This window comes from Phyllopteryx taeniolatus, unplaced genomic scaffold, assembly GCF_024500385.1.
Source record: "Phyllopteryx taeniolatus isolate TA_2022b unplaced genomic scaffold, UOR_Ptae_1.2 contig_89, whole genome shotgun sequence".
NCBI classification, from domain to species: Eukaryota; Metazoa; Chordata; class Actinopteri; order Syngnathiformes; family Syngnathidae; genus Phyllopteryx; species Phyllopteryx taeniolatus.
In genome coordinates, this window is record NW_026903877.1 from 69,964 (window position 1) to 78,881 (window position 8,918).

At 42.3% G+C, this 8,918-nt stretch overlaps 4 non-coding genes across 4 annotated transcripts; all 4 read left to right on the forward strand.

The window, feature by feature from the left end:
- The first annotated feature begins 4,822 nt into the window (after nucleotides 1-4,822).
- Nucleotides 4,823-4,895, forward strand: trnak-uuu (transfer RNA lysine (anticodon UUU)). Its single transcript has one exon. It is a non-coding gene; the product is annotated as a tRNA-Lys (tRNA).
- Nucleotides 4,896-6,113: 1,218 nt separating this feature from the next.
- On the forward strand, nucleotides 6,114-6,186 carry trnak-uuu (transfer RNA lysine (anticodon UUU)). The gene has a single exon. It is a non-coding gene; the product is annotated as a tRNA-Lys (tRNA).
- A 515-nt stretch (nucleotides 6,187-6,701) lies between these two features.
- trnak-cuu (transfer RNA lysine (anticodon CUU)) lies at nucleotides 6,702-6,774 on the forward strand. Its single transcript has one exon. It is a non-coding gene; the product is annotated as a tRNA-Lys (tRNA).
- A 1,944-nt stretch (nucleotides 6,775-8,718) lies between these two features.
- trnak-cuu (transfer RNA lysine (anticodon CUU)) lies at nucleotides 8,719-8,791 on the forward strand. Its single transcript has one exon. It is a non-coding gene; the product is annotated as a tRNA-Lys (tRNA).
- Nucleotides 8,792-8,918: the final 127 nt, after the last annotated feature.

Here is an 8,918-nt window from a genome sequence, read left to right on the forward strand (position 1 = left end):
AACCTTTTCAGGTGGAGAATTCTTGCCTTTGCATCCATACCAGTCTGCTGTTTACAATCCCACTGTTTTATATGAGATCAATACCTAGTGGTATTTTATCTCCATTCATTCACTTCTCAGTCACACAAGCGCTTTATTACTGCGATTTTCACGGAATTTAAGTGTACACAGGACTCCGCCGTCCTTTTTCTATGGAATTTATCGGACTCCGCCGTCCCTCATTTACCTGCCATTTACTAGTATTCACAGGGTTTTCCAACACGCAGACCTCCAGTCATTAACGCACAATGACATCCAGTCATTCACTTCCCCCCTTTAAGGAAGTTTAACTCACCACTGTTGTCTTCCCTCCATCGGAATGCCGTCAACTGTCAGATCCCAGCTGGTGGGTTGAGGTCCAGTCCTGGAAAAGGCTCTCAGACTCACTCTAGGGAGGCTGCCGCAACGTAAAACAATAACATATATGACTCATTGCACAGTCCTCTTCATAGATGTCAACTTTTATGATACAATCAACATACTGCTAAATGCATGCTTTGAAAATACTGTAAGAGTAAATATGGAATAACAAATGTACATTTATTCTAACAGTTTTCATATTTATTATAGTATATTAGCTGTGTTAGCTGTATCTGGGGTGTAGTAGTAGTACCCAAACAGCAGAAAGCAGGAAGATTGGGTGGCTTTTCAATGTGGAGGCACTTTTTTTTTTCTTTTAAATAAAAAATAGTGGACATAACCGTGCTCGATGCAGTTTTTGCTTGCGTCATAACAAGATCCTGTTTTGGCCCTTCTATTTCGGCGACAAAACCAAAACTGTACTTTTTGACCATTCGAGGCTGACATTTTTCGGCGGTCAAAAATTCAGTGCATCATTATATTATACTGTCTCCCGGTGGCCAAGGCGGGCACACCAGAAGAAGCGGCACAAGGAATTGAAGCATTAAATTATGATGCACTAACTGTTTGTTAAATGTTATTACTCTATTTTATTAAGTACAGTATTATAGAGTACTATTTTCCTTTTTAAAAAATGAACAAAAATGTTTTAAATCCTTTTACCAGTTATACGTTAAAGCCAAAGATCATATATCATGAATGCATGAAATGAAGCCTCGGGTCAAATTGTTTCATACAGCAGTATACTTCCAAATGAACAGAAAAACCATAGTGCTCATCTTCTGGTTGACCTTGGCCAACTCGGAGCACGGCTGAGGCGAAGAAACAAGCAGGGCACATCGAGAAGCAGCCGAGGGCCCCGGCAGGCTCCCCGTGGTGCTAGCAGCTGTTGTGCCGTGGTCCTCCCTCGGCACCTTTGAAACGCTTCTCTAAATGACAACATAATTTTCACTGACAGTTACTGCTACTTCAGATGCTAATTCACTGCAGGTGAAAATCAAACTTTTCAACATCAGTTTTAAAATTATTTTTTTTCACCTTTCATTTCTTAGATGCTTCTTTGCTATATATTCACAAAAACAAACGAATACAGATAGAAATATACAGTATTAGATATAGAGGAATAAAACAAATCTGTTTAAATTTGGAAATAAAAACATGAGAAACAACCTGATTTAAACTTTCATATTTTAATGACTATGCATTACAAATAATTGTATTGTATAATGCTGAATGGCTGGTAATGTTCTTTAACTCTTTCACTGCCAGCTTTCCCAGTTAACATGGTTATTTGACTTCTAAAGCCGTCAATGGCAGTGAATGATTTTTAAACACTTGAAGTTTGGTGGTTACAGTTGAACAAATCACAAAGAAAGGCACAAGAACAAGCTAATGACAGGCTGTCATATTTATGTATACTGCACATGAATAGGCTGATGCAGTTGGCTGGGCTGGCTCGAGTGGGTCAAATACTTCATGACAGGCCAAGGGAAAGCTGATCATCCTGCTGCTGAAGTTATGGTTTCTCTTTAGTGGTTGCTGTTTTAAGGACTGCCATAGGACCAGTGATGCCGGTAATGCAAAAAAAAATTACAAATAATAATAAAACCCGCCATTTTGAGTAACGAGCAAAGTAACACGTTACTTTCCTTAATTAGACGACAGTTGCTACTTCTCACCAACAATACTTCCATGTTGCGCATCCGTCTGGGGCCGGCCGTTAAGGGGGGGGGTGCTGTCATGGGTGTGTGTTCCGGTTTTTGCCTTCCCCCTGTTTCACACACACCTGCTCCTGAGAGCATCTTCACCACCTGTGTCTCGTTCACCCTAATTACCTATTGTATTTAACCTCGTGTCTCATTCCCTCTCATTGCCAGTTCATTGTACCTTGTCGTCGCCTTCCAGCATTCCTTGTTTCCACGTCACAGACTCACAGTAAGACTTGACCCTGTTCTGATTATCGACCTCGCCTTTTTGCCTCATGTTTTTGGATACCGTTGCCTGTTTTGGATTGCCTGCCTGTGCCCTGATCTATGCCCGTATATTAAACCTCTCTTTTTTGAAACTGTCCATTTGTTTTGGAGTCATGCATTTTTGGGTCCTATCCTCTGTTCCGTTCATGACACTTTTGCATCATTAATGTCTCTCGCGAAGTGCTACTTTGTAGCTGGTGATTTGAACAAAGAGCAGTTCAGCTGTGCAGAAGCATTTAACTGGGTGCGCTCTGTTTTATAACAACAACTAATCAAGATAGCGATTGCGAACTGATTGTTTATTACACAATGCACAGTGACGGTGCAGAACCATAAAAGTGCAAAGAAATGCACAATTTCACTGTCACCACACTATTTTTTATTTTCCTTCATAAAAAGTGTATTTGTTACTTTTTTATTGACGCATTAAGATGACAGTTGAACTGGCGTGTTAAATGCGCAATGCATCGTGGGTTAATTATTCATATCGGAGTGTGCAGTCATAAATCTGTCATGGAGGGTAAGGACTGACTCACTGAAGGACTTACAATACTTAATATAATTAATATTTCAAAAGTGAGAACTTTCAACTTCGTCTGGTTTCACGTGCTGCACGGCTGACGTCACGGCTGCTGAAAGTAAGGACTGCCATAGGACCAGTGATGCCGGTAATGCAAAAAAAAATTACAAATAATAATAAAACCCGCCATTTTGAGTAACGAGCAAAGTAACACGTTACTTTCCTTAATTAGACGACAGTTGCTACTTCTCACCAACAATACTTCCATGTTGCGCATCCGTCTGGGGCCGGCCGTTAAGGGGGGGGTGCTGTCATGGGTGTGTGTTCCGGTTTTTGCCTTCCCCCTGTTTCACACACACCTGCTCCTGAGAGCATCTTCACCACCTGTGTCTCGTTCACCCTAATTACCTATTGTATTTAACCTCGTGTCTCATTCCCTCTCATTGCCAGTTCATTGTACCTTGTCGTCGCCTTCCAGCATTCCTTGTTTCCACGTCACAGACTCACAGTAAGACTTGACCCTGTTCTGATTATCGACCTCGCCTTTTTGCCTCATGTTTTTGGATACCGTTGCCTGTTTTGGATTGCCTGCCTGTGCCCTGATCTATGCCCGTATATTAAACCTCTCTTTTTTGAAACTGTCCATTTGTTTTGGAGTCATGCATTTTTGGGTCCTATCCTCTGTTCCGTTCATGACACTTTTGCATCATTAATGTCTCTCGCGAAGTGCTACTTTGTAGCTGGTGATTTGAACAAAGAGCAGTTCAGCTGTGCAGAAGCATTTAACTGGGTGCGCTCTGTTTTATAACAACAACTAATCAAGATAGCGATTGCGAACTGATTGTTTATTACACAATGCACAGTGACGGTGCAGAACCATAAAAGTGCAAAGAAATGCACAATTTCACTGTCGCCACACTATTTTTTATTTTCCTTCATAAAAAGTGTATTTGTTACTTTTTTATTGACGCATTAAGATGACAGTTGAACTGGCGTGTTAAATGCGCAATGCATCGTGGGTTAATTATTCATATCGGAGTGTGCAGTCATAAATCGGTCATGGAGGGTAAGGACTGACTCACTGAAGGACTTACAATACTTAATATAATTAATATTTCCAAAGTGAGAACTTTCAACTTCGTCTGGTTTCACGTGCTGCACGGCTGACGTCACGGCTGCTGAAAGTAACTCAAAAGTGACTTGTTTATAAATGAGTTAATTTTGAAATCAAGTCAAGTAACTAACTTACTTTTCAGCTCAAAAAGTAATCAGTAAAGTAACTAAGTGACTTTTTCAAGGTAACTGGCAACACTGCATAAGCCAGTCTGAACTTGCTGTATGAATAATACGTGTAATTGTTATGCCTGTCACTATAAAGTCATGGGAAAGCAAATATTCGACCACCCTTGTTTCTTCCATTTCTTGTTCACTTGTAATGTCTGGCCGGTCCAACTAAAGGTACAAATTGAAGCCCGTCAAATAGGACATACAGTATTATGGAATCAGCTGCATTTTTGTCGCGTTCGTCATATTCTTGAGGTAATATACCTTTATAGAGGAGACAGAGACCGATAGAGCAGAGAGACAGGGAGAGAAGAGAGAGATACAGAAGAGCGAGAGATAGAGGAGAGAGACAGGGAGATAAGAGAGATATATAAAAGAGAGAGAGATAGAGGAGAGAGACAGGGAGAGAGACGGGGAGAGAAGAGAGAGATATAGAATAGAAAGAGAGGGAGATGAGAGATAGAGGAGAGAGACATATTCTCGATGCACCACACACTCTCACTTTGACCTTGGGTATCTTGGTCAATAATTTACCAGGGTTTTAATCTGATGTTCTGTCTTTCGAGTACCTGTTTAGTCAATTTTGTTCTCGCTTGCGCTGAATTGGCACCTCGTCTCCTCACATCACTCCTTCATTGACCTTAGAACCTGGAGAGCTCAGTCGGTAAAGCATCAGACTTTTAATCTGAGGGTCCAGGGTTTAAATCCCTGTTCAGGTGACAAAATTCTTCAGAGGTTGTTCACTAAATATCACGCAGCTACTTTCAGTCAGATACTTGAACACTTCAAAACACCCACCACATGTTCATCGATGCACCACACACTCTCTCTTTTACCTTGGGTATCTCGGTCAGTAACATACCAGGCTTTTGTTCTTTTTCGAGTAACTGTTTAGTCAGTCATATTTCTGCACTTAATTTGAACCTCGTCTCCTCACCTCACTCCCTCCCGAATTGATTTCGGGAGGGAGTGAGCATCACTTTTAATCTGAGGGTCTAGGGTTCAAGTCCCTGTTCAGGCAACATAATTCTTAAGAAGTTGTTCATTAAATATCACGCAGGTACTTTCACTCAGACATTTGAACACTTCAAAACACCCATCGATGTTCATCGATGCACCTCTCACTTTCTGACTTTGACCTTGGATATCTCGGTCAGAAGTATACCCTCTTAATCTGATGTTCTATCTTTCGAGTACCTGTCAATTGCTCGCTTGCGCTTAATTGGAACCTCGTCTCCTCAGCTCACTCCCTCAATGATTACAGATCCTGGATAGCTCAGTCGGTAAAGCATCAGACTTTTAATCTGAGGGTCCACGGTTTGTGTCCCCTGTTCAGGCAACATATTGCTGAAAAAGTTGCTCATTAAATTCATTTTAACCAACCATCCATTTTCTGAGCCGCTTTTTCCTCACTCGGGTCGTGGGCGTGCTATCCCAGCTATCATCGGGCAGGACGCGGGGTACAACCTGAACTGGTTGCCAGCCAATCGCAGGGCACACACAAACAAACAACCATTCGCACTCACAGTCACACCTACGGGTAATTTAGAGTCTCCAATTAATGCATGTTTTTGGGATGTGGGAGCAAACCGGAGTGCCCGCAGAAAACCCACGCAGGCACGGGGAGAACATGCAAACTCCACACAGGCGGGGCCGGGGATTTAACCCATGTCCTCAGAACTGTGAGGCTGACGCTCTAAGCAATCGACCACCGTGCCGCTTCACGAAATTCATTCATTCAATTTCACACAGGAACCTTCACTTGAAAACTTCAAAACACCCACCACATGTTCATTGATGCACCACACACTCTCACTTTGACCTTAGGTATCTCGGTTATTCGCATACCAGGTTTTTAATCTGATGTTCTGTATTTCGAATACCTGCTTGTGCTTAATTGTAACCTTGTCTCACCTCGCCCCCTCATTAACTTTAGAACCTGGATAGCTCAGTCGGTAGAGCATCAGACTTTTAATCTGAGGGTCCAGGGTTCAAGTCCCTGTTCAGGCAACATTAGTTCTGAAGAAGTTGTTCACTAAATATCACTCAGAAATTGGAACATATTAAAACACCCACCACATGTGGCTGACTTTGACCTTGTATATCTCGGTCAGAAGCATACCCTTTTAATCTGATGTTCTATCTTTCGAGTACCTGATTAATCAATTGCTCGCTTGCGCTTAATTGGAACATGGGTTCCTCACCTCACTCCTTCAAAAGCTATACATCCTGGATACCTCAGTCGGTAGGGCATCAGACTTTTAATCTGAGGGTCCAGGGTTCAAGTCCCTTTACAGGTAAGATAATTCTTAGTAAATTGTTCACTCAATTTCACAGAGGTACTTTCACTCAAACACTTCAAAACACCCACCACGTTCATCTTTGCACCACACACTCTCACTTTGACCTTGGGTATCTCGGTCAGGAGCATACCAGGTTTTTAATCTGATATTCTGTTTTTCGAGCGTTTTTCTGTGCTTAATTTGCACCTGGTCTCCTGACCTCACTCCCTCGTTGACTGTTGAACCTGGATATCTCAGTCGGTAGAGAATCAGACTCTTAATCTGAGGTTCCAGGGTTCAAGTCTCTGTTCAGGCAACATACTTCTTAGTAAATGGTTCACTAAATTTCACACAGGTTCGTTCACTGAAACACTTCAAAACACCCACCACGTTCATCGATGCACCTCTCACTTTGACCTTGGGTATCTCGGTCAGTAGCATAACAGGCTTTTAATCTGATGTTCTGTCTTTCGAGTACCTGTTTAGTCAATTGCTCGCTTACACTTAATTGGAACCTCGTCTCCTCACCTCACTCCTTCATTGACTGTAGAACCTGGAGAGCTCAGTCGGTAAAGCATCAGATTTTTAATCTGTGGGTCCAAGGTTGAAGTCCCTGTTCAAGTTACAAAATTCTTCAGAAGTTGTCCACGAAATATCACGCAGGTACTTTGACTCAGACACTTGAACACTTCAAAACACCCACCACGTTCATCGATGCACCACACACTCTCATTTTGACCTTGGGTATCTCGGTCAGTAGCATACCAGGCTTTTAATCTGATATTCTGTCTTTCGAATAACTGTTTAGTCAGTCATTTCTGCGCTTAATTTGCACCTTGTCTCCTCACCTCACTGCCCCCCTCATTGACTGTAGAGCCTGGATAGTTCAGTTAGTTAAGCACCAGACTTTTAATCTGCAGTTCCAGGGTTCAAGTCTGTGTTCAAGTTCCAAATTTCTGAAGAAATTGTTCACTATCACGCAGGGATTTACTCAGACACTGAAAATTTGTCTCCTCAGCTCACTCCCTCAATGACAACAGGTCTAGGATAGCTCAATCGGTAGAGCATCAGAAGGTCCAGGGTTCAAGTCCCTGTTCAGGTAACACAATTCTTAGTAAATTGTTCGATAAATTTCACACAGGTACTTTCACTGAAACACTTCAAAACACCCACCACGTTCATCTTTGCACCACACACTCTCCCTTTGACCTTGGGTATCTCGGTCAGTAGTAGGTTTTTAATCTCACGTCCTGTCTGTCGAGTACCTATTAACTCACTCGATGGCACTTAATTGGCACCTCGTGTCCTCACCTCACTCATTCACTCAGCATAGAACCTGGAGAGCTCAGTCGGTAAAGCATCGGACTATTAATCTGACGGTCCAGGGTTCAAATCCTTGTTCAGATGTCAAGGTTCTTCAGCTGTTCACTAAATATCACGCAGGTACTTTCACTTTGACATTGGAACAATTCAAGACCCACCACATGTTTGTTAATGCACCACACACTCTCACTTTGACCTTGGGTATCTCAGTCAGTAGCATACCAGACTTTTAATCTGCTCTACTTTTTGAGTAACTGTTTAGTCAGTCATATTTCTGCACTTAATTTGCACCTCATCTCCTCACCTCACTCCCTCCCTCATTGATTTAGGGAGGGAGTGAGCATCACTTTTAATCTGAGGGTCCAGGGTTCAAGTCCCTGTTCAGGCACATAATTCTTAAGAAATTGTTCACTAAATATCAAGCAGGTACTTTCACTAAGACACTTGAACACTTCAAAACACCCACCAAATTCATCTATGCACCACACACTCTCACTTTGACCTTGGGTATCTCTGTCAGGAGCATACCAGGCTTTTAATCTGATGTTGCGTCTTTCGAGTACCTGTTTCGTCAGTGTCATATTTCTTGCGCTTAATTTGCACCTGGTCTCCTCACCTCACTGCCTCCCTCATTGACTACAGATCCTGGATAGCTCAATTGGTGGCGCACCAGACTTTTAATCTGCGGTTCCAGGTTTCAAGTCCCTGTTCAAATTGCAAAATTGTTAAGAAATTGTTCACAAAATATCACGCAGGTACTTTGACTCAGACACTTGAACACTTCAAAACACCCACCACACACTCTCACTTTGACCTTGGGTCCCTCGGTCAATAGCATACCAGACTTTTAATGTGATGTTCTGTCTTTCGAGAACCTGCTTTGCTTGTGCTTAATTTGAACCTGGTCTCCTCACCCCACTCCCTCATTGACTGTTGAACCTGGATAGCTCAGTCGGTAGAGCATCAGACTCTTAATCTGAGGGTCCAGGATTCAAGTCCCTGTTCAAGCAACATACTTCTTCGTAAATGGTTCACTAACTTTCACACAGGTACTTTCACTTAAACACTTCAAAACACCCACTATCTTCATCGATGCACCACACACTCTCACTTTGACCTTGGTTATCTCGGTCAGTA